Source organism: Mus caroli, unplaced genomic scaffold, assembly GCF_978045245.1.
Source record: "Mus caroli unplaced genomic scaffold, Mus_caroli_1 scaffold_6, whole genome shotgun sequence".
Classification (NCBI taxonomy): Eukaryota; Metazoa; Chordata; class Mammalia; order Rodentia; family Muridae; genus Mus; species Mus caroli.
Window position 1 is genome coordinate 51,933,667 of NW_028227261.1, and position 24,939 is coordinate 51,958,605.

The following is a 24,939-nucleotide window of genomic DNA, read 5'->3' on the forward strand; positions in this document are numbered from 1 at the left end:
TCATGAGTGCTGAATCTCAAAAGATGGCCAGAGAAGGAGGCAGAAAACATGGTGAACATGAATGATGAGGCGAGGCCTGGCCCCTAAACTTTCATGTGACCCCTAAAGGAGTGGATCGGAGCTAGCTAGGCAAAAAGTGATACTGTAAGGGAGTCATGCTAAAGTTTGATTTTAACCACTCTGGTACAGTGGGTACCTGGTTAACATGGGATATAAAACCTTCAAAAGGGTCAACAGTGTCCCCTGACTACAGGGGAGGACCTGAGCTGGGAGCGCAGACCTAACTGCTCCTAGATCAGAGTTCACTGATTCTCTCTAGGCTAACTTGCCCACCTGCCAACCTCCCTGAGATCTGGATTCCATGTGGCCTTGTCTGTGGCTCCTGCATCCTCCCCACATCCCTCTCACGGTAGAGCATCAAGACGGATGCCTTGGTTTCTTTTTCATTAAGTTGACAAGAGAAACGAGGTCACTTTTCCTGACCATGGTCTTTCTCACCCCTAAAAACTAGCCAGGTGAGGAAGCCACCAAACAGCCTTGCTTCCAAACTGTGCTGTCAAAGGTCAGTGGATCTGGGAATAAAATAGCTCACAGGACATTTAATTTTTAAAGAGAGAGCAAAATGGTGAAGAGCCTTTAAAAATTGCTCCTTGCTTTGTGTGTAATCAACAGCCAGGCTGGGGGTAACCGCCAATCCCCAGCTCTCTTGAGGCTTAGGAGCAGGTGCAGTATTTGTATCTGGAGCCAGAGAAAATTGCAGACCTGACCCCTGCTTTCTCTCTCCCAGGGAGGACCCACCTCTATGATCTATGACAAAGCCTGGATCCTTATTGAAGGACTGGCTTTCAGCTAGCTAACCCCACCCATACCCCCTACAGCTTGACCACTAACAAAGAACCTATTCAAAGGACAAAGTGGCATCCTCCCTACAAGGATTCTCTATGAGGGCCGAGTGTATGACACATGACAGTTTAAGTCTTCAGGAAGACAACAGCTCCAGATAAATACCTGGTCTTAAGATTCGCTGCTTCATCAGCAGTAGACGCATGGCCCAATACAGCAACCAAGTGAGTGTTTATTAAGCGGGGGCTGTGCTGAGTTTCTAGGGGGTATTACATAATGATATTAATATTGATCAGATATTTATGACATCTCCCGCACTTTATTTCATCACTCTAAACCACATAGCATTTCTGCAGAGCAGGGAATCACAGCATCATAGCTGTGAGTTTGATGTGGTAGATAAAATGATGGCTCAGAAACCTGACAGACAAGAGTTGGAATTCTACCTGTACCTCTTCTATCGATGTGATCTTGAACACCTTACCTAATCTTTCTGTGCCTGTGTCTTCAGCTCTGCCTTTGGTGTGAGTACTGCAGCACCTTCACTGGATTATGGTAAGCTAATGAATTAATAAGATGGCAGCAGTTACAGAGTGCCTAGCACATGGTAACAACTGGTATTAGTTATCCTTGCTGTACTTCCATAGTACATATGAAGAAACCAAGTGTGGAGATAGTAAATGCATTAGCTAAGATCACAAATCCAATAAAGAGACATAAGAAATACAACATGGTTTCCATCTCCATCCCTCCACAGTCTGAGAATATTCTTATTTAAAGATTAGATATCACAGGCACGGCAGAGGAAGACTCTTTAGAAGATAATGAACCTTCAGACCAGCCAGAAGATGTGGCTGTAACTTGTAACTACAACCCTCCATACACTGACTGTAGACAGACATAAAACTCAAGTCTTGAGACAGCTTGCTGCAGTCCAAATATGAGGGACCAGACTGGACAAAGTAATTGAAGTGCATAAAAAGTCAAGCAATAGACACAAGGCAAGCAGGATGCTTAGAGTGCAGAACCACACCTCAGCATGGTCAGGGCAACTGTAATAATGACTGGTACTTTGGATTCTACAAAGTGGGAAGCAGAACTTTTTTATAGGCACATGTGTGTGCACACAGGGGAGAGAGAGAGAGAGAGAGAGAGAGAGAGAGAGAGAGAGAGAGAGAGAGAGAGAGAGAGAGAGAGATAGCCTGTTTATAGGAGCACTAACACCATACTCTTGGGTGTCTTGATTTAAAAATAACCAAGTGGCTGGTGGGTGGGGGAGCCCCCTCATAGAAGCCTGGGGGAGGGGAGGGGAGGAGGGTTTGCAGAGGGAAAACTGGGAAGGGGGTAACATTTGAAATGTAAATAAATTTTAAAAACCAATTAAAACCACGTAACCAAGTGGGATAAGCCTCGTGCAGGGTCCAAAATGTCAAATGTGAACCTGTCCGTTTACACAGCTTCTTGCTCTATTGTTAGGACAGCCAGGTAAGGTTGGTCTCATGTTTCCACAGATGCACAAACTGAGACTAAAGTGAGTGGTAACAGTTAAACATACTAGCAAGGGCCAAAGCTGATATTCAGACCGAAGCTGGCTGACTCTTCCCTCTAATGTGTATACTGTGGGACTTCATTCTTTCTTCTGTAAACTAATTGACATTGGTATCTTTCACTTACCACTTTACACCAGCAAATGATCCATAACAAAACACACAAAAAATAATAACAAAACCAAAAACAAACAACACAAAACATCATTTCAAACAAAGGCAAATAATATGCCAGAGATCCACCGAGATCTAGTAGTTTTGCCAATGTCACAGAGCTGTCAAAGGCCAAACTGACCCCTGAGAAGAGTGTGGGAGGAGGGACTGGTGCTGAGGTGGAACGACATCTCTCCAATTCAGCCTGTGAAGCTCAGGGGAAGAGATGCTCAGAATGCCTCTCTCCATGCTGACGGACCTCCCAGGGACTAGGCCTGGCTACCTTGTGCTTTCCATAGGTGACCATGATGGGCTGGCACCCGGATCGATGGCTGCCTCACTCCTTTCCTCCCTCCATGCACTGTTAACGAACTCACTCAGTGCTCAGTACCATGCTTGCCACTGAAGCTCAATGTAAGAACAGCTTGGGACCCTGGAGAGCTCAGGTCTAAGGAAGAGGACATCGGAAATACTGAGTGGCAGACAGTGCCACGCATAGAAGAGAGAATGCCAACAAGGGTGGGGCAGAAGCATGTTCAGAGCCTGGAAAGTGTGTGGGGATTGTTCGAGACAAGCATGCTGTTGAATGGTAAGCAAGAAGCAGGGGACAGTGGGGAACAGCATCGAGCAGCATGGAACAGTGAGCACAGGGCAGTGATGAAATCACCCTATATAGCCCTCTCTGATCATGAGTAGATGTACCAGGATTCTGCCATTCATGCTGCTCCATCTCTCTTACCACTTACTAGCTTTAATGGCATTGTATTATCTATTTTGCCCATTGGCCATCTCTCCCACAGAGATTTAAACAGTATCCAAGCAGGCACTGTTCAGTGCTGGGTCCCAGAGCCTAGAACTCTGTAGCATACACAGTAGGTGCTCAACAAGGAAACATCATCTCAGTGAATGAAGTTGTGAGGCACTGTCACTGAAAATACTGTGTGCATCATCTTGCTTTGCCCCTTTCTTTGTATGACACAAATAAGGGAGTGTTTTCATAACCGCCACTCTTTTTTATGTTCTCCTAATGTAAATTAAATATAAGAAAATATCAATAGGGCCCATCTGTCCCGGGGTTTAATCCCCAACAGTGAAAGAGTGGGAAAGATAATGGAGGAAGAAAGAAGAAAGAAAAGAAGGAAGAGGAGGACAGGGATGAGGAGGGTAACATAAAAGCTAAACTCAGTTCATATCTTAGTATCTGTAACAACCTGATGATCAGGTATCTTGGTTAGGGTTTCTATTGCTGTGATAATATGTCAATTTGACACAAGCTAGAGTCATCAGAGAAGAGAGCCTCAGTTGGAAAAATGCCTCCAGAAGATCAGGCTGTAGGCAAGCCTCTAGAGCATTTTATTAATTGGTGGTTGATCAAGGAGGGCCCAGTGCACTGTGGATGGAACCATCCCTGGGCTTGTGGTCCTGGGTTCTATGAGAAAGCAGACTTAGCAAGCCATGAGGAGCAAGCAATAAACAATACCCCTCCATGGCCTCTGCAGCAGCCTCTGCCTCTAGATTGCGGCCCTGCTTGAGTTCTTGTCCTGCTTCCTTTGAGGATGAACTGTGATGTGAAAGCATAAGCTGAATAAACCCTTTCCTCCCCAAGCTGCTTTGGTCATGGTGTTTCACTGAAGCAATGATAACCCTAACTAAGACAATCAAATACAACATGGGGAGGAACGGGTTTATTTCAGCTTCCGGGTCCCAGTCCATCATTGAGGGAAGTCAGAGCAGGAGCTCAAAGCAGGAGCTTGAATATGGGAACTGGAACAGAGACCACAAAGCCTCCCTTGCTCGCCGTGGCTTGCTTAGTTCGCTTATTTGTCCCAGGTCCACCTGCCCAGGGCCTTTCCATATCAATCATTAATTAAGAAAAATACCCTACAGCCAGATCAGTCTAATGGAGGCCTTTTGTCAGTGGAGGCTCTCTCCTCTGAGGTGAGAGCTAGAGAGCTTATATGAAGTTGAGGAAAAAACAAGGCAGGTAAACTTATCCCCAGCTGACTCCAAAGGAATTCTGTTTGTCTGTGATTTACTTAGTCTGGTCTCTCAGACAGTGAGTGAAGCACCTAGAGCTGGAGTCTTCAACAAGTGCTACTTGACTACCAGGGACCACCTCAGAATCTGCACAAGCCCTGCCCTGAAGCCCTGCCCTACAGGATCAGAAGCCCTGGCACTGCTTCCATGCCAGTTGGCAGAAGTACACCATTCAGAGAGTATGCCCTTTCTTAGACTCACATTATGGTCTCTAACTCACAGCCCTGTATTGTTTAAAGCCCTCATTGTTTAAAGAAATAAGCTCAAACCCCGAGAAAACTCTATGAAGGTCACCCAGGTACTTAAGGTCCAACCCCAAAGTCCAGAAAGTTTTGCTCCACAGTCTGGAATCTTAGTTCCATTTTACGCTAAGGCCTGGACCACAGACATTTGCAATTGAAAAAGCGCTCTCCGTTTTAGCTCTCAGAACACATGACAGTTTCTCACCCCAGATTGTTCTCAACTCAGTATGAAAACACATAACAGAGCATGAATGCCTGAGTGAAAGAAAGACCTAAACTTAAATTATTCCCGAACGGCAAGCTATTGTCAGTGATTGACAGCCAGTCTAGACACTCACCAGTGACAGCCACACACACACTAAGCCTTCAAAGGCAGCTCAGTTTTCTTTAATTAGTAGAGCTGAAATGAAACCATTTAGGAAATTATACTATTGGGCAACTGGTGGGTTTTAAACACCATGAGAAAAATAAAGGCTGGGCCTGATAGTAACCATCAGCAGTGCCAGGGCTGTCAGATATGCCTGGCTTGGGAGCATGTGGGTCCTAAAGGCATACCTGCCTGCCTCCCTGCCATGGGTCTAGCCTGAACACAACCACTCTCTCGTTTGTTCAGGTCTCATTGATTCTATGCTCCAATCAAGAGTATTGGCAATGGCCAGAGAGAGCTAGTTGGGGCTCCCTCTCACTCCCACACAAGGATGGGATGCCTTAGTGACAAGTGGCATAAAGGAAAATGCAGGGTCCTGGTGCACAGAAGAGACCTGTAAAGATGAAACTCCATGCCACATGGAAAACTGTCACCTGCAAGATAAATGCCAGCCTAGGGGGGCAATTTGTTCAGCCTTTGGGAGAAAAATAGGGGTGGCCAGGGAAGAAGGCAGGTAGCCATAGAAGTAATGGACCTCTGTACTTCTGGAGTACCTGTCCTAGCCTTAGTGTCTTAGGGTCACAGCTCTGGAATGCTGAAAGGGCTCAAAGCACTCATTGACATTCACTCCACAAACCCTCCCTCCAGTTCCAGGACACCCAATGCTAGGAAGGACCAAGAAGAAGGCACACACAGGGACCTGCAAGTACTTCCCTGGGACTACATTCCCTGGACCTAGACCTCCAGAGAAGATCTTGTTATAAGACTGGACTTCCTCCTGAGGCAAGCACAGGTAGTGATGCTAGAACCTGTACCATTCACTCAGCTCATGCCTCTGGGAGTCCTGGACTCTGTAGGTACAAGTGCCACAAAAACTGGCAAGGAAACCAGAGGAAGGCAGGCATCTATTTGGTTGAAAGAGAAGTACAGATAGACTGACTTTTCATCTAGATCCAAGTAGAATAGAAAGAAGGTGAGGATTCAATCTCATTCCTCACATGTCTCCAAATAGCTCTATAAAGTACAAGCCAGCCCCATCAGTGAACCGTTCCCACGTGCACCCTGCCTCGATGCTTCCACCTGGGCCTGGGCAGAGTTAGGCACAAATTTAAATGCTAATTAGTGAATATTTAAAGAACTATTCCTCTGGGCCAGCGCTCATCTCCCTTGATGCCCAGCAGCACACTGTGAAGCAGCCACAGTAGCAATCACCCTCACTGTACAGAGCTGGGAACGGAAAGGGGAGAGTGTGAAATGCTAGTGTCACTCTACTGGTGACAGAACTGGTGTTTGGACACAGAGCTTAAGCCCTCAGCCAAGGAAACGCATCCTAATTCAGGACCCTTGCAAATTCATTTCTTCCTGACTACCTGGTCTGTAAGAGTAAAAAGAGAAGAAAACATAGTTAACCGCGATACAGGGACAAGCATGTGTCCAGGAGCCAGCATGTTCAGCCTGTCCCCATCCATCATTGTTCATTTTGCCTTCCTACAGAGTGGGTGTGTGTACTGGGGGACAAAGAGAAGAAGGAGTGGTCCCTCCTGCACTTGTGACATCACCCTGTACCAATGGTAAGCCACAAGACCCAGGACTGAGAGGACGCTCACATGAGAGTCATAATGCAGCAGCAGCATCCCAGTCAACTAACCCCGTAACTGCCAGGAACCCAAGTCCAGGGCTGACTGGAGGGTGTGTGGACTCGGAAGCCACAGTCTGATCAAAGGTATGTCCTAGTCTCTCAAAGGCAGGCTGTTGATGGTGAATGACCCTCAAAGAGGACTCCACTCTGCTGGCCATGGGAAAAGGGCAACCCAGCAGCCCAAGGAAGGGAATCAGCCACAACTCCAAGGTTAGAGAGGGCCCCCTCACATGTAGCCAGATGCAGCCAATTAGAGCTAATTGGCCACCTGTAGATGAGGCGACCCTGGAGACAGAGCCCACTGTTAGACTTTTGAGAGGCCCATGGCTGCCTCTCTGCCTGTGGCTTGCCCTCCTGCCCTCGGATACCTGCCCAACTTGGACTAATGAGCCCATGCTACAGAGGAAGGAGGCTACACAGGGAGGGCACAACCTGCGGAGAAGCGCTTTCTTCTAATAAACGTTCCTGAGATGCTCCTGAGAGCCACGGTTGGATTCTCCCATGAATGTAGCCTCAGGTGCCGAGGGGGCAGAGGCACATAGAAACAGCTCATTTAGCAGGGGACAAATGGCCCCCTTTCAGGCCAGCAGATAAAACATCATGTTCAGATAGGGCCCCCCGTGCAAGACACAGAGGGGAGGTGGCAGCTACTCGCTCAAGATAGCCTGGATGAGAAAGGAAAGGTGGTGTGTCTCCTTCAACTAACCCAGAGGCAAAAGCAAAGTGGGAAGAATATTGCAATGGAGAAGAATATTAGCAGTCACGGGAGCTTGTAAGTGTGCACACAGGCCCTCCTGGTCCATAGCTTAGATCTTCGTGCAGCAGCTCTTCATAGCAACTTCAAGCAGCAAATGAGAAGAAAAGTGGCTTCCCTACCTGAGAGAAACGCATCTGTCTGGGGGCAGGGCTAGGAGGCTGGAAGCTTGAGCCCAGCATCGCACAAGCAGAGCTCTGAGGTCATAGTTCCAACCAGGCCTTTGCATTCCAAACCCAGGCTGTTTATGTTTGGTTGGTTGGAGTTCAGGGGGAGGCTGTTTTGTTCTGTTTTTTTGATCACAATGTATTAAGATTGGAAAACTTGTATACATACACACAATCTCTCTCTCTCTCTCTCCTCTCTCTCTCTCCTTCAAGATCTGATAATAAAAACTATTTCTGCAATAATAATAAATAATAATAATAATTTTAAAATAATAATGACAATATGCTGTCCCTTTAAGACAGTAGATACCAGGTACTCAGCTGCGTTCAGTTCTAATAAGGAAGTGGGGTAGAAATGCTGGTGTGGTGGGAGAAACACACACATGAGAGTCAGCAGTGCTCCCTGCACACAGTAGGGGATCAATAACTGTTCACTGAATTGGATGTCATGAAATAAGCCCAGAGCCACGGGGAGAAGAGAGAGAAGATATTCTGTGGAAACACAGCTACTCTGTGTAAGACACTCTGCTGGGAGTTTGGCACAAAGAAGACATTTGCTGTCTTCCAAGCTGGTTCCTGACATCAGCTGGAAGCTCCCACTGTCTTAACATCACACTCACAGAGAGAACACAGCAGGACATGGGCTTCTGAGCAGTCCCCGGGAAATGTCTGACCTTCACGGGCAGTCCTGACAGGGTCTCATCTCAGTGTCATAACTTCTTTCTCCTTTTTTAAGGGAACATTTTAAGGTAGAGAGAGAAGACAAGTTTGTAAAATCCTGGTGGCAGTACAGGCGCTGCTGAGACTTGATGCCCGGAGGCATCCTCCCTCCCCACCACTGGGCTGTTCCGGGAGTGATTTTTGCCTGATGGTAACCTCTGTCAATTTGTCGCTTTTTACTCCTCACAGCACTGGTGGCTTCAAAGCACTTTGAAGTGTGCTGGAAATATCTCAGATCGCCACTTCACACTTTCCCCCAGGAAGTACAGGAGGGATCATTACCATTTATTGAACAACTGCAATAATGATGATAATCGGAGCATGATCCAATCCAAGTAGTCAACTTTCTTCCTTTCCCCTGTATTTCACTGGGGCCCCTAACGTTCTATTGACCCTTTGAAAAATAACCCTGCAAAGTTTAACTTGGGAATGGTTGTACAATGGCTTGGTGACAAGGTCTTGTGGTCACTTTAAAGCCTAAGGTCTTCTCATTCAGAAATGAGACTGAGGAAATGGGGTATGAATAGAGGACAGCTCTTTCAGGTCAAGGAGTTTGGAGTTCGTCTTGAAGGTTATACTGGTGTCTGGAGTTTTCTGAGCAAGTGTGTGATAGTCTAAGGAAGCATCCATGTCACCCATTTGCATAACCACTATATCCTAGCAGCTAGCACAATGCCTAAGATACAAAGATTAAGACAGTGTAAATCGGGAAACTCTCAATAACTCAGAATAGTCAGGCAGAGCAAAGTTCACAGCAAGTGTGGAGACTGATGGCTGGGGAGCTTTAGACTTGCGTGGAAGGGTGCAGAGAAGTTTCCACAGAGGAAAGGACACCTCAATCTGGAAGGAGAGGTAAAACTTTGTCAAACGACACATGAAGAGCAGGAACAGGGTTTCTGCTCTGGTAGGGTGCAGAGGGCAGCAGGTGCAGAGACATGGAGGACAGAAGGGTAGGGTCCTAGACAAAGGTTTTAGCAGTATAGGGGAGAGGGGGTGGAGGGGAGAGAACCACATGCCAGGTAGCAGGCAAAGAGAACACTGAAGAGAAATGAGACTGGGGAAATGGGGTATGAATAGAGGACAGCTCTTTCAGGTCAAGGAGTTTGCAGTTCATCTTGAAATGCTCTAGTGATGTCTGGAGTTTTCTGAGCAAGCGTGTGATATTCTAAGGAAGCCTCCATGTCATGCTTCCACTCTGCTCTCTAGAGGGACATAGCAAGGTCACAGCATTTCCAGCCTGTCCCCTCAAAGAAAAGGGGGTGATCTATCTTTCCAGCAAAACCAGGGACAGACAGTGAATGTGGAACCACAGCAGATGTGTGCTAGGCTCATGCAGCAATCATGCCTGCACTGTATGTGTGTTCCTTTGAACTTTCACCCAAAGCACCCATGACCGTGGAGTGTTCAGGGACTTTAGCTGTTTGCATGAGGCTTGAAAGGATGGAGTCAAAGCAGGTATACATTAGTGCATAGAATAACCTCTTAGGGCAGCTTGGAGGTAGAACCTTTCCCTGTCCCTAGAAATTGTGTTGCACTCACCCCAACAGTTTCAGGGTATGATGAATATCCACCTTCAACTCTGCTTGGAGCTCCCAAGCCTTTGTAGCATGCAGTAGGTTGCCCAACACTCTTAATAAGTATCTTTCAGCTCAGGTGATGCCCCTGGCATCCAAGAACCCAAGAGAAATGACAGAACAGCTCCTTGCTTGTCTCACTTGGTATTCTAATCACAGAGGGTCCTTTCAGTACTCCTTCATGAAAGGCCACACATGCAAAAGAGCTGTTGCTATCAGCTTAGACCAATTTAGAAAATGCCAGAAGCCTGATATAGCTACACAGCCTAAATTTCCTGATCAACTTTAAGAGAAATAAGACACATGGCTTCATCTTCATCTAAAACAGGTTTACCTCTCATTTGATTTTTAATTTGGAGAGAGAAAGGACGTGTTTATGCATCTTCCCTGGGATCCTCCCTCCCCTTTCAAAATGAAATCACATTTCTACTTTGCAAACACGGAGAGCTGTTGTAATCAGCCACTTGGCAAACTCAATTCCCGAGTCAGTCTGGGGTAAGGAAAGGTTTGTTTTCCTACTAATCAGGCATCAGGAGCCCTTGGGGTGCAGAGACTTCAGGTGCGAGATGATGCGATCTGTTGATCACCAGGGAACTCTTCTTCATAAAACTGGTCAGATTCTCTAGCCCTCAAACTCACTCCTTCATTCACAGGGAGCTGATTTCCCCTTGACTCTCACAGAGTTGTCCCAACACACCTGTTTGCAAGGCATGCCATCTCCACACCTGAACCTCTTAAAGCTGTAAATGGAAGTTAAGTAAAAACCAAGAATGATTAACTTTGAGTAGAACTGTAAAGGACTAGACAGGACATGGGCTAAGTTACAAGAAAGAAAGAAAGAAAGAAAGAAAGAAAGAAAGAAAGAAAGAAAGAAAGAAAGAAAGAAAGAAAGAAAGAAAGAAAGAAAGAAAGAAAGAAAGAAAGAAAGAAAGAAAGAAAGAAAGAAAGGAAGAAAGAATCAGCTAAGACTGTTCCCCTAGCCTTGGTGTTGTGAGCTGATCTAGTTTTATGTTCAGTGTTCTTGCATTTTATCCATCTTTGCCACGGATGTGGATTAATATAATCAGGCGTTATATCCATCTGAAATATTGATAGATCATGAGTTCATAGCCACCAGGTTCCACCTGAGTGCCATTCCCTGGTGTGAGGATCATTACTTTCTCCATTAGAAACATAACTTTTGCTCTACTGTTAACATTGCTTTCTCTGCAACTATATTCTGTTAAAGTGACACTGACTCCTCAATATGGGGAACAAGGAGGAAACATTTTTAGAACAAGGAGGGAAAGACTGGGAATCAAGCTGTTCTTGCTGCAGAGCTCGTTCATACTCCACATAGCAGGGGGTGGGTGGGAAGGAAGTGGGCGACGTCTGCTTTGCACACAAGTGCTGGCAAGCTTACGAGCAAGCTGAGAGGACACCAGAATGACAAGAGTCAGAGGGATTGCTTGATGTGTCTACCAATATCCATTCTTCCCATCTTCCAAAAATGGAACCTCAAGTTTGGCACAAATCCACTCAAAATAAAAACAATAATCCTTATGTTAGGAATTAGGATATGAGTCTAAATTGTAGGTACAACTCCTCGCCATGTACTTAAAATAAACGGGAGTTCCTCTCCTGCTCCCTTTCCTCCCTCCCCACCAGAAGGAAGGCATAATGATGTCACACCATGGATTGTGAAGGTTGTATGGCATCCTAGGGATGAGGAAACATCTATTTAAGGGGCTGAAAGCTATGACTTCTGGCTCACAGACTCCCTGTGGACTTTTTTTGTGCACATACTTGTACAAAACTGAGAAATACATTTGTTTCACTATAAAGACACCTGTAAAACACTTTGTTTAGCTCTTTGGTTACAAGCAATTTGACAGATATGCTAATTTGTGGAGAGGGCATGTCCCCATATTGAGGAGTCTCACTTTAACAGAATATAGTTGCAAAGAAAGAAATAACAACAGTCCAGCAAGGGTGGTGTTTCCAGTGGAAAGCAATGATTTTCACTCTGGTAAATGGCACTCAGACAAAACCTGGTGGCTATGAACTCATGATCTATCAATATTTCTAACTGGTATAATTCCTGTTCATATTAATCACAGCCATGGCAAAGATGGATAGAAATGCAAGAACACTAACTAAACAGAAAACTAGATCAGCTCACAACACCAAGACATAACAGTCTAATCTGATAGTGGAAGGGAAGGTGCAGAAATACAAATCACTGAAGTTTCAGTCTACACATCAAAATGGGATGTTTAAAATTCATGTGGTCACATGTCTGGGGACAACAATCTTGTGCCTCTAAATAGCCCATAAGCATATCAAGTGTATAGCTCAGCGTAATAACGGATGTTCACAACGATATTTCTGAATCATTCTATTTTGGAAGGCATGGAAGTAATTCATTTATAAGTATTTTCAGAACATTAGTCATCTTGAAACTTTGCTTGTTTGAAATATCTCAGTCCATGTGACACCGTGTACATAAATCATGCCACACAGATCACTGTTAGATAAATACATATTTGGGTAGCCTGTGTGTGGTCAGTATTTATAGTCTCGGGTTTTCTATCTCTACGTTTTCAGGCCTTGCCCAGAGATACTGACATAGAGATGAAATGTGTACCCTGAATGTGGATGTAGACATTTCTGCTGTCAGGAAACTTCCCCTCTAGTTGAGACACAAACACAGAGATCATTACAACTTGGATCACACCTCTATGTGGGAGAAAGACATATGTGATATTGATAAATGAAAAGAAAAATCACCATCCACAAAATAAAAGGTGCTCTAATGAAATTAGACAAACCACCTGAAGGGACATTGGGCAAAGATGATGAATTAGTGAAGCCAATCTCATAATGAAAGTGAAAAGATGTCCCTGCCCATCACACACCTAGAGAACACAAATCAGGGTAGCAATGCAACACCTCTTACCTTCAAGGTTCATCACACATGCTGCCAGCAAGTAAGAGAATGGTCACTTTGCACGCATGCTGGGAAATGCAAATTCATGCGTTCCTTAGAAAGTAGCATGGTGCCATCTACTATGCTTTAAAAGAGGCCTACCGTTCCACTGAGAGAAATTACCTTTGGGGATATGCTCATACAAGTTGGAGCATCAGTAGAAACAGTCAATGCACAAGGCTGCAATTTCAACATTGATTGTAAAAAAATGTCAACCAAATGAAGTTCCTGTCAGTACAAAAATGGTTGAAATATATGTGGCATATTCCTTCTATTAAAAATTATATAGTCATTAACAACAACAGTGTATCTATATTTAGTGACTCGAGGGTCTCTCTCTCTTTCTCTCCATCTCCATCTCCCTCTCTCCCTCTCTCTCTTCCCCCTCTCTCTTTCTCACTCGCTCTCTCGCTCTGTGTGTGTGTGTGTTTAAATACACATATGTATAAATGATAACAGAAGAAAACATTTAGGTCACTAAGTTACTTTGTAAACAATCAGAAATCTATGAGAAAGTAGATGTCTGAGATAAAATTATAAACTTAATTATACCAACAAATGTTGTTTAAGTGTACATGCACATATATGTTAATATAAATACATAAGAGTCACAAAAGGATGGTACGATGGCTAATACAAATTCTGGAATTCAAGTGAATTTTTCTAGGATCTTATTTTTCTATACCCCATTTTACAACTGATTAATATCACTTATATGTTATAAAATGATAAAGAAACAAAACTGCCCACATCAGTGGTGATCCACATTGGTCCTGCAGGCCAAGGTAGCTAACCTCAGATGTAAGAGACAGGGTATGAGGGAAAGGATGGGATGTGGGCAGGAAAAACTGTGTAAGTAAAAGTATACTTTCAGGGGAGAAAGAAATCAGGGCTCACCCAAGGCATGCCAGCTTAGAATCAGCAACCAGTTCAAAGATGCAAGTGAAGAGTTAAGTTCATGTGTGTGATAGATCCAAAAGCTGGGAAACAGAGATGGTCACCACTACGCACTTACAAGATGATCTTTCCTTAACACTGACAAATGAAAAGAGCGAGGCTTTTAGCCAGCTCCACAAATGGACAAATATTTTGAGTGCTTAGGACTCTGTCCATGGTGACACCATGTGTTACACTCCAATGTAAACTTCAGTTTGGTAACATTTTCATTTTAAACCCCCCTTCCTGTCAGTTTCCAACTTGCCTGTAAATATTTGCTTGGAGAAAATGTCACCAAAAGATCTAAGCTCAAGAAGAAAAAAAAATAAAAAATAAAAGCAAGGAAAAAAAAGGTCATTTTGAAACAAGAAGCTGCTGCATTTTGCATGTTAACTAAACAAGAAGTCTTAAGATCTGTGGCTCAGAGCTCATTTCAGGAAAAAAATGCTTTTATTTATTAAAAGCCTATGAATACAAATGAATTCTATATTTGGTATTTGCACTTGTTTAATTCTGCCTCCCCCCCGCCCCTTCTGAGATAGAAATCACATGTGCTTTGCCAGGTGAATTAAAAGGTTGTCTGATGTCACCAGGCCACCTGTTGTCACAGTGTGGCTATTGGAGGAATCTCAATACTTGATAAGTATTCTGGCACTATTGCCAATATGAAAGGATTCTGTGTATCACTAATGATACCACTTCCTGTCTCAAAACCAGAAAGTGACACACCATGGTCCTCAGTAGCTATGCCAACCTGAGAAATGCTCTTCCCTCTGTCACAAGGTGTCTTTCGATTTAACCCAGGCTTCAAATCACAAGGGACCCAATTTACCTATTCCCTTCTCTCTATTAGAATACACGGCAGGCGATGCTATTATTACATTTCTAAGGAATTGAAAGAGATAAACAAAACATCAGGCAGCTCTTCATATACCTGACAGCTCAATAGAAGGGAAAGACAGTAGGAAAAACTCAGGTCAGTAAAACACGTCTTTTCAGACAGTGGTCCCACTGAGCACTGAGATAATAGAAAAAATACAAGGACAAGCCCATGCTTTCATGCTTCGCTGGGCATGCATGCTAAGGGCAGCAAGAAGGACCCCTGGAAAAAGCCTAGGGAAAAGAACTGAAAACAGATGATAACACCAAACCTAAAGAGTCCCAATTCCAATCCTAGTATCAGTAGACACGAGGCTCACAGCCTTCTGGAACTTCAGTTACTTAATAGGAAAATATGAGATTGCTTTGAAATGATAGGATAGTATGAAAAATACTCATAAGCAAAAGATAAAACACACTCAGTAGAGACAGATGTTGTGAAACCACCAACAATAACTCTCCTGCTGCTGCTGCTGCTGCTGCTGCTGCTGCTGCTGCTGCTGCTGCTGCTGCTGCTGCTGCTGCTGCAGTGGCGGTGTACTGGTGGTGCTGGTGGTAATGATAATGATGAAGGTGGTAGTTAACAATGGTGATAATGAAGGTGAAGTACTAGGAAACTGTAGGATCTTGCATAACTCCTAGAATCATATACAACTGAGCAGTGAGGAGCACAAGCTACTTGTGTTGAAAGCCCAGCTCCACTGGTTGGCATCTCATGTTCCTCCCATACAGAAATGTGAGATGAACCAGGTGGCACATCTGCAGCCTAGAGAGCAGAACCTTGCAGAGAATAAATGTCTCCTCTTAAATGGAGGACTTGGGCAGAAGGCTCCATGTGCCATGGAGTAAGGATGAGCAATCCAGAAGCAGTTCAGCAGAGTGGGAAGATCACAGACTCCGGGACCAGAGGGGCTTGAGTCCAGATGCAGGCTCTTCCATGCACCAGCTATATGTATGATCTAGGACAAGGTGCTCGATGTCTCTGATTCTTAGCTACTTTTCTATTCATTATAATCTCAGAAAACACTTCATCATTGCCAGGCTGGCGCTGTTTAACTAAGGATAAAGTGAAGACCTTAACACTATTCACAGGATTAATATGAGGATAGAATGAGAGCAGTAAGATGCACATTCAACCAAGTCTGACTTACAGCAAGGTGTCAGTCAGTGGAGCTACAGTGCGGTACTCTACTCATAAGACAGATGATGCTATCAAATCCAAGCTCTGGGGGCCTCTAGCACCCATGGTCTCTCTGACAAAGTATCCCAATTCTTAAATTACAATGGTCCCTTATGACCTGAAGTCACATCTACAGCTATTCACCAATGTCTCAAGCCACATGGTCCTTATTCAAAGACCTCAAAATGCAGTTGAATTAAACTAGAGAACACAGGACAACTTAATAAGATTGTCCCAGAAAATGTTGACTCTTCTAGTGCTTCAGTCTCCAGACATAAGTGCCAGTAAGTCCATCCCTTTCCAGGAGGAAACTTCATATTCATCGGAGTCACTATGATCAAGTGAAAGCAGAAACTACCCTACTCCTCCTCTCTGGGATCAGCTATTGCATGCAAGGACTCATGGGCTCAAATACCTGGGCTCTGCATCCTCTTGTCGCTAGGGACTTGACTAATGCATACTTATTTGTTATACATATATTATTTTTCTGTAAAAAGTAATTGACGAGCCGGGCGTGGTGGAGCATGCCTTTAATCCCAGCACTTGGGAGGCAGAGGCAGGCGGATTTCTGAGTTCGAGGCCAGCCTGGTCTACAATGTGAGTTCCAGGACAGCCAGGGCTATACAGAGAAACCCTGTCTCGAAAAACAAAACAAAAAGCAAAAAAAAAAAAAAAAAAGAAAGAAAGAAAAAGGGAAATTGACCCCTGTTTTAGTTACTTTTCTATTGCTGTGAAGAGATACAATGGCCAGGGCTACTTGTAGAAGAAAGAGTTTGCTGGCCGTTATAGTTTCAGAGGGCAAGTCCATGACAACAAGAATGGCAGCAGACAGGTAGGCATGGTACTGAAGCAGTAGCTGAGAGCTTATATCATCATCAATAAGCATCTTGCAGAGAAAGCTAACAAGGAATGGCATGGGCTTTTGAAACCTCAAAGCCCATGCCTAGTGATACACCTCTTCCACCTAGGCACACCTATCAATCCTTCCCAAATAGTTCTACCAATTAGAGACCAAGTCTTCAATATATGAGCCTATGGAGTCATTGTCATCCAAACCACCACAAAAGTTTACTGGAAATGTACCTGAAGACGTGGGCTAAGGGACACCATAAACATGTGTGCTCTGAGCAGATAGTGAGTGCATGAAACTAAATTATAATGCTTATGTATAGTGCCCTCAGATATCTAGAGAGAAAATTAGAAAGGATATAGACAATAAAATGAAGATCTGAGTTTCAACTCAGAATGTACTATCCTTTCCCTTTCTGACTTGGCCAATTGGTAGAGCCTTGTGAAGCCCATCGTTTCTCTTCTGTAAGAGTGAGGATTATGAGCCTGTCACATAGGGAATTTAATGCACTTAATGAAACTATCTAACAGAACTTGTAAAATAATCACAATTCACATTATTGTCTCATTGTTTAAAGTGCTCCCAGTGGTTTGCAGGGCTCATGCCTTCCACAGTTGCTACGCACTGCCCACATGTGTGTCCTTTGCCCTAAGGAGCACATGCATGCCTATACTCCATGATTCCCAGATATGTCCTAGTTAGGAAAATACGGCAGAAAGTCCAAGCAGCAGCACAAATGTTTAGTAGTATCTTTTCAGCATAGAGGGTAAACAGGCAAGGGAGAGATTGTTACATGTATCTTAAGTGGGAATGTGTCCCTTGAATATATGTATTCATAATATGTATGAATTCATAATAAATTCATTATACATGAATTTATTAATATATAATGAATTATATAATGAATTTAATATGAATTCATATATATTATATATATTCAAGTGACACATTGCTCACCCTCATAAACCCAGCACTCAGGCAGAAGTAGGGAGAATGCTGTGAGTTTAAAGCCAGCTTACATCCATATAGTGAGTTCTAGAACAGCAAGAAGGCTACAGAGAAATACTCTTTCCAAAAATAAAGTGGAGAGTAGAAATCAATAATGGGATAATGTCAAGGGCGCTGTCATTAGAACCCTTATGACATTAGAACATCCTAAATGAAGTGGTCATTAAACTGCAACCATATGTCTGTACTAACTGTTATGGTATGCCCTAGGATGAAGGAGGAAAATGAACTGTCCCTTTCCGTGAAGGAACATACAATCTATTGGAAGATATAGACCCTGGGAACTCCTGACGCCCACTTCAAAAACTGTATGTAACAAGGACCGAGGGAACAGGAACTCCACACAAGAAAGAGGTCTTTGAGTAATGCATCTTATAAGATGGCTCTCGAGGGGTGAGTTCAGCTCACTAGACTGAAGAACAATGAGGTGGTTTTGAAATGGGGAAAGTAGCAAAGGTCAAGATACATGTGAGATGCCAATAGGAAATGAATCTGTACACAGAAACACATAGATACAAGTGGGACATGTGTAAATATGTGAGGAGTACAATACAAGTTCTGGATGCATACAGGTCTCTGTGTTGGCATATCCAGAGGGAGTGAATGGGGGTATGGTGCTGTGGACATCTCATAGTGGGATATGGGAATAAGTAGACTTTGTGTACATATGTGAAGGTTTGTGACTCTGCTTTTATGTGTACATGTGCTTACATATTTGTAACCACACATATATATGTGTGCATGTGTGAAAATATACTGTGTGTATATTTGTGAGCAAGATTCTGCATCTATACAGGAGTGCATGTAGTGCCTAAAGTATAGCTTGGGGTACATATGTGGGATTAATGCAATATGTGCATATGCGTATGACAGTATGTGTGGCCATGTATATGTCAGGATGTGTGTTTATATAAGCATTACTGTGTGCATGTTCATGTGTGATTCTGTACACATGGGTATGTGCAGCACTGAGTGCAAGCATGTGCGTGTATATGAAATACATGCATGGAACCCTGGGAGAGAAGGAGGGAGGAGGCCAGACAGTGAAAGGCCTTGATGTCTGTGGTCAGGAATTTAAATAATATGCTCTAGGCGGTAGGGTGCCCTTTATGGTTTTGATCTGGGAAGAAATGTGATCAAAGGCATCTTTTAGAAAGATCATACCAGCTGCAGATGGGCCTGTTCCAGAGGGCAGAAGATGAGCTGGGAAGCTCAAATGATACCTGCATGTGGAGTCGGAGGCTGAAGAGGAGAGAACCCTGACTCACTTCCCATCACCTCGCTGTCCCCCTTTATTTCCCCAAGGCTAAATAAATAATACACTTAAAAAGTGAAACAAGTAGTCCGTTCCATGGATGAACATCCCCAAGCAAACACCTCCTTCCTATCATTACATGCTCAGCCTGGATTGACTCAGTCAAAATCAAGCCTTCTATGAGGCATGGCAACACTGCCTTGCAAACACATCAGGTCTGGCCCCCATTACACCAACAGAAAACTCCAGGCAAGGATGAGAGATGGAGCCACACTTATTTAGTAACTGTCCCACCCTGTCAAGGGTGCGCTCGCAGCAACAAGATTCGCTGGAACAACTCCTGTGCAGCTTGAGATTCTCTCACTTTTTTCTTTCAAGTCAGAAGACAGGACAAGACTTGCTTCATACAAGCACTATTCTCTTGGTGCTAATGTTACTGTTTTCTGTTCCTGTCCCCGAATCCCCTTCTCCCAACTTCTCTCCCCATCTCTTTCCGCTTTCCCACTCTCTGGCATATCTGAAATCTTGAGCTTTCTCTGTCTCTTCTCACCAATGCCATGCCACCCCCACCCCTTTGCATCTTTCTTTCCCTCTCTCCTCTTTCTCATCCCATATCTCTTCCTACTATTAAAGAAAAATAAAGTCAATTTTAGAAAAAAGAGCAAGGTCTTGGCTAGCACCAGAATCTACAACAAATATCATGACTGCAAAGCAACTGGCTGAGTCCAACTTCTAGGGGGAAAAAAATCTCGACAAACTGCAAGTACTGAAGGGTAGCCACTATGGCCAGCAGCTGCCCCTGGATACCAGTATCACTAGGCACTCTTCTAGCTGACCAATTCCTATTTGCTAAGTCGCCCCTGTCAGCCCCAGCCAGCCCCAGCCAGCCCCAGCCAGCCCCAGCCAGCCTCAGCCAGCCTCAGCCAGCCCCAGCCAGCCCCAGCCAGCCCCAGCCAACCCTCTCTCTCTGCACTCAGAAGGAGGTAGCCCTGCTGTCACAGTGTACTGGCTAGCTACTCCTCCCATCCAGCACAGCAATGGGGGTGCGGGGGTGGAGGGGAGCAGCCATAAAATTCAGAACCAGCTACTGTCAGCACTGCAGGCGCTGCGAGACCACTGGGTCCAGCCCTCATCACATCACGCTAGAGAACGGAGCCCTGACATTGAACGCCAAAGGGATCCATTACTCGAAACCTCAAACATAGGACCTGTTGCAAAATCTTGTCTGTCTGATGAAGCACCTCCAGGTTTTTAGCCTTCTGAATAGGATTCTACTACCTTATAAGCAGGTGCCTAAACAGACAGAAGCAGCTTAAGCTTGACACATAAAGGGGTTAAAAAGCACGTTGCCTTTGGAATCCACTGCATGCACCCTGCAAAGGAGCTGTTGATCATGGAAGTGTATAGAAGAGGAGCCTGCGGCGGTGGAGGGCTCTAAGCTCTGAAGACCTTTTTAATATGGCTGTATTGTAATACTGCAGTGCCAAACCCCACCAGTGGTTCCAAAAAAGAAAGGGGGGAAAAGCCTCACTATGCAGCAGAACTTCCCAGTCCTGGAAACAGATTGTCTCCCTTTTGCTCCCATTTAATAACGGCTTTATTTAGCACAACCGGGGGAGATATGTGTTCTGCTAAGCAGTGTACAGAAAGCTCTGTCTGCAATGATGCGATTCTTTCTACATGAAACTAAGAGGCAGTCCCCTAAACTCAGCCTCCCGAAGCTCGGCAAAGCCACTACGAGGTGATGCGATTCGCAGAGGGAGCCGCTTGGAAGGGTGTGTGTGTGTGTGTGTGTGTGTGTGTGTGTGTGTGTGTGTGTGTTTTAGGGGGTCAGGCACGCAAGGGGACACACCTTTCCTTCAAGCCGTTGGATACACCATGTTGCCTGAAAAGTCTACCCAGACTAGTCTGTCAAGGGTTAATTTTCTCAGCAAAAACTGAAGCAAGCAAGCAAGCAAGCAAGCAAGCGCGCACACACACACACACACCACACCAAACACACACACACACACACACACACACTCCTCCGTTGACCCCCACCACCTCGGTGGGTGGTCACCATCCTCTTAATCTTAAATTCCAGAACGCACCCCCCTCTGCCGCCCCAGTACAATCATTTGGGAACAGCCCCCGTACCTGGGCTCGATTCCCACCTCATCACCGGTGGAAGCTGAGAGCCCGACATAATTATTTTCCTACAAGGTTATGCCTAATTGGCCACTAACCTAATTGATTAATCATTTCATTTTTCAAAGCAGCATCCAAGAGTCAATCTAGCGAGGAGATAGAGAAACATGTACGCAATGGTCCAAGGGATACAGACCTAGGGAAAGACCCCAGGCCAGCTAAACCTAGTAGAGGCTAGAAATGAAAACGCGGCAGAAGCAGAGAATTGCGCACGGCCACAGGAGGATCAAACCAGGAGCCTCAAAGCTGCCAGGGTCCAGCAGGCTCCAACACGGATGAAGTTGTTTTCCCCGGGGACGAAAGGGTTAAAACGACGCCGCTCCAACCCAGTCTCCTCTATGCTGGAGGGGAGCAGAATCCACCTGTCCCCTTCTTAGGCAAACCCCGCTGGTTGTCCTGAGGGTCGCCCTAGCTCTCTGGCCACAACTTGCCCCTCTGTGCGCGGCCCTTGCCTGCGCCTTTGCGCGCTACCCAAAACTTTGCGCACACTGCGGCCGCCGCCTGGCCGTTCAGCGCGGCGAAACGCGCCACCAAGTCCAAGAGCTGCGGACAGCCCTTCTGCAGCCACCACCGCTTGGCTTTGGGCTTCAGACTTTTCTTTCCTCCGCCTCCAGTCCCCATGCAGGGGCTCCCTCGTGGCTGCGGGAACGCGCCTCTCGGCCCGCAGTGGGCATTGCGGCCGCGGAGCTGCAGACCACCACCCTGCAGGGTCCATAAGGCGCCTACCCGACGGCTGGACGCCTGAAGCCACCCTTGCCCTGGCGCGCCCACCCTAGTTTCCCACGCCGCGGCCGCCAGGCGCAACACCCTCTCCTACCTTCCAGCCGCTGAAGACCACACTCTGCTCAGCCCTCTCGACTCATCATCCTCTGGCTGCAGAACAGGGCGACCGGACTCTGCTTTTGTTCCCTGGGGCGGGGAGGTCCGTGCGGGGCCAGGGAGCGGGAGATGCAACGGAGCTGGGTATCTGGAAGAAGGGAGGCTCACTCCCGGCAGCTCTAGTGGCGGCAGTAGTGGCGGCAGCAAAGGCAGCGGTGGCAGCAGCAGCAGCAGTAGAGATAGTGCCGGCTCTCTGCAGGCCACATCTTTCATACCTTATACATCACTACCGCATTCCCCCGAATAGGAGAGCCCCTCAGCATTTCGCCACCTAACTAAGGATACGAGCGCTGACAAGAGTGGCTTGACTGGACCTGGCCACAGTGCGGGCTCTGCTCAGGAAAGGAGCCTCAGCACCCAATTGCCACTCCCTCCTAAACCACCACAGCATTGCCTATAACCATCACTGGTCTCCCCGCAGCGCTCTCCTTAGGCGGTCTGTGTCTGCTCCCCAGAATGGGCTTTAGGGCAAGCAACAGCGGTTTATTGTGGAAACACATTTCCAACTGCCACTTCCCAGGGAAGGTCTTTGCACGGGAGGTTACTGCTACAGAGGCACCCTCCTGATTGCACGTGGTTTCTAGATGCCGCCTTGGGAGCAGGCTTGTGGGCACTGAGAGAGGCAGCCCGCACCAGAGGATTGAGTCCCTGTTGCTTCATCAATAAAATGGGAATCAGATGAGCTTTTCTGTGAGGTTGTGGTGAGAATATAATGAGATAAACAGAGTGGAACTCCCTAAACAAAGCTTAATTTCTTCCTTCTTCCAATGCAAGCCTGCCTTCCCTCAACAACTGTCAGCAACAATCCAGTAAATATTTGCCGTGAGCGTACCTCGGTTCTATGCCAATCCCTATTTTATAGAGTAGAGTACAGCTTGGCTTGGACTTTTCTCTCCAGTGAAGACACAGAAAATAAGTAAATCAAGAAGAGTTGTTGAGTGGTATTGATCACCAAGAGTGAAATAGATGGTGGCATGCAAGGTGAAGTGACTGGAGATGCTATTTAGTTTTTGTCAACTTGACACAAAACTTGAGTCACCTGGGAAGAGAGGCCCTCAGACTGAGATGTTGCTTCTATTATATGGGCCTGTGGGCGTGTCTTTCGGGCATATTCTTGATTGAGGGTTAATGTGGGAGAGGCCAGCCTTCTGTGAGTGGAGCTACTCCTGGGCAGGTGTCTTGGGTTGTCTAAGAAGTAAGCTGAACAAGCCATGGAGAGCAAGCAGGTAAGCAGAGTCCTTTATGGTCTGTGCTTCCATTCCTACTCCAGGTCCCTGCTCTGACTTCCCTCAGTGATGGACTGAAACCTATAAGATGAAGTAACACCACCAAGTTGGCTTTGGTCAGTGTTTTATCACAATAACAACAACTGGAACACTGGGGTATGGACCTGCTTAGGTCATAACTGCTAACCCAAGTTCTACGTGAGTAGGACTTCATCTCCTCATCTCCAGGGCAGAAGAAACAGCCAGAGCAAATGCCCCGTGCAGGAATGAGTTGAGGGCATCTAAGATGGAGGAGGGTACACCTGTAGCTGGAAGCAGCAAGGGTAATGACCCAGTGGTATGATATAGAGTGGGTGGTTCCGTCTGACAGGGAGGCTCACCTCCACAGAGGTCAGTAGGTAGATTTGGCACTGGAGTTAGGGATGTGATTAGTGCAGCATTCCCTGTGGGGGTGATTTGTAAAAGTTCACTCTGGCCAGGCGTGGTGGCACACACCTTTAATCCCAGCACTCAGGAGGCAGAGGCAGGCAGATTTCTGAGTTCGAGGACAGCCTGGTCTACAGAGTGAGTTCCAGTACAGCCATGGCTACACAGAGAAACCCTGTCTCGAAAAACAAACAAACAAACAAACAAACAAAAAGTTCACTCTGGATGCTATGGAGAGAGTGGATTGGAGAGAACTTGGGCAAATGCCATTGGAAGAGGAATCAGTAAGAAGATCCAACAGTGTTGGATAAAAGTTCCTCACCATCTCCTGACTTCCATAATCACAAACCACATCAACTTTTCCTTCATCCAACAAGAGATTGGGAGTAAAGGCCACTGGTGAGTAGTTCAGGGAGGCTGAACATGAGCCATCCCAACCCACTCTCTAAATACCCTTTCCTCAACCAGAAGATGTAAATGGTTACATATTCTCATGACTTACTGTGTTGATAAAATGATACCAGAAAGGTGTACCCAAGGGACTAAATGACTCTTAACTCCATCTTTAAGATCTCTTTACTTTGGGTCCTCCAAAAGCCCAAGCACCACACAGGCCCTCTATCCCCTCTAGGAGCTGCCTTTCCTGGAGATGTCAGAACTATGGAGTCCTGATGCCTCTTTCAGATGTGTGGTGATGATTGTATTCACAATGCTGGTTCCTGAACCCGGCTGCCATCTTCTCAAGCAGAAAACAGATTTCCATTTTGTTTCGATGCTTTTGATGTTTTCCTGTCCACCACTCTCATCTAGCTTGAAGCATACACAACAATTGTCCTATGAAGCTCTCAAGCTACAAAAAATAGAAAGGAAACGGGGGTTGGAGGTAGGGGGGATTTGTAAAGCCAGAGATGGTAGGAGAAGAAAACAGCCTCTTCTCTCTTAGCATCAGGAAAGGATCTCTTAGCTGAGAAACATGATCAGTCCCTTACATGTCTGACCACAGCAGTTTTCAAAAGCCATGAGATCCACTACAACATGCCACCAAAGCCCCGGGAGTTAAAACAAGCAAGATTGGGTAGTGTGACCTGTGACAGTTAAAGGA

At 45.6% G+C, this 24,939-nt stretch overlaps 1 long non-coding RNA gene across 1 annotated transcript; it reads left to right on the forward strand.

Moving 5' to 3' along the window:
• The first annotated feature begins 6,808 nt into the window (after window positions 1–6,808).
• On the forward strand, window positions 6,809–19,160 carry LOC110292716 (uncharacterized). The gene is made up of 3 exons (XR_002377739.3): window positions 6,809–6,912; window positions 18,075–18,257; window positions 19,018–19,160. It is a non-coding gene; the product is annotated as an uncharacterized LOC110292716 (long non-coding RNA).
• Window positions 19,161–24,939: the final 5,779 nt, after the last annotated feature.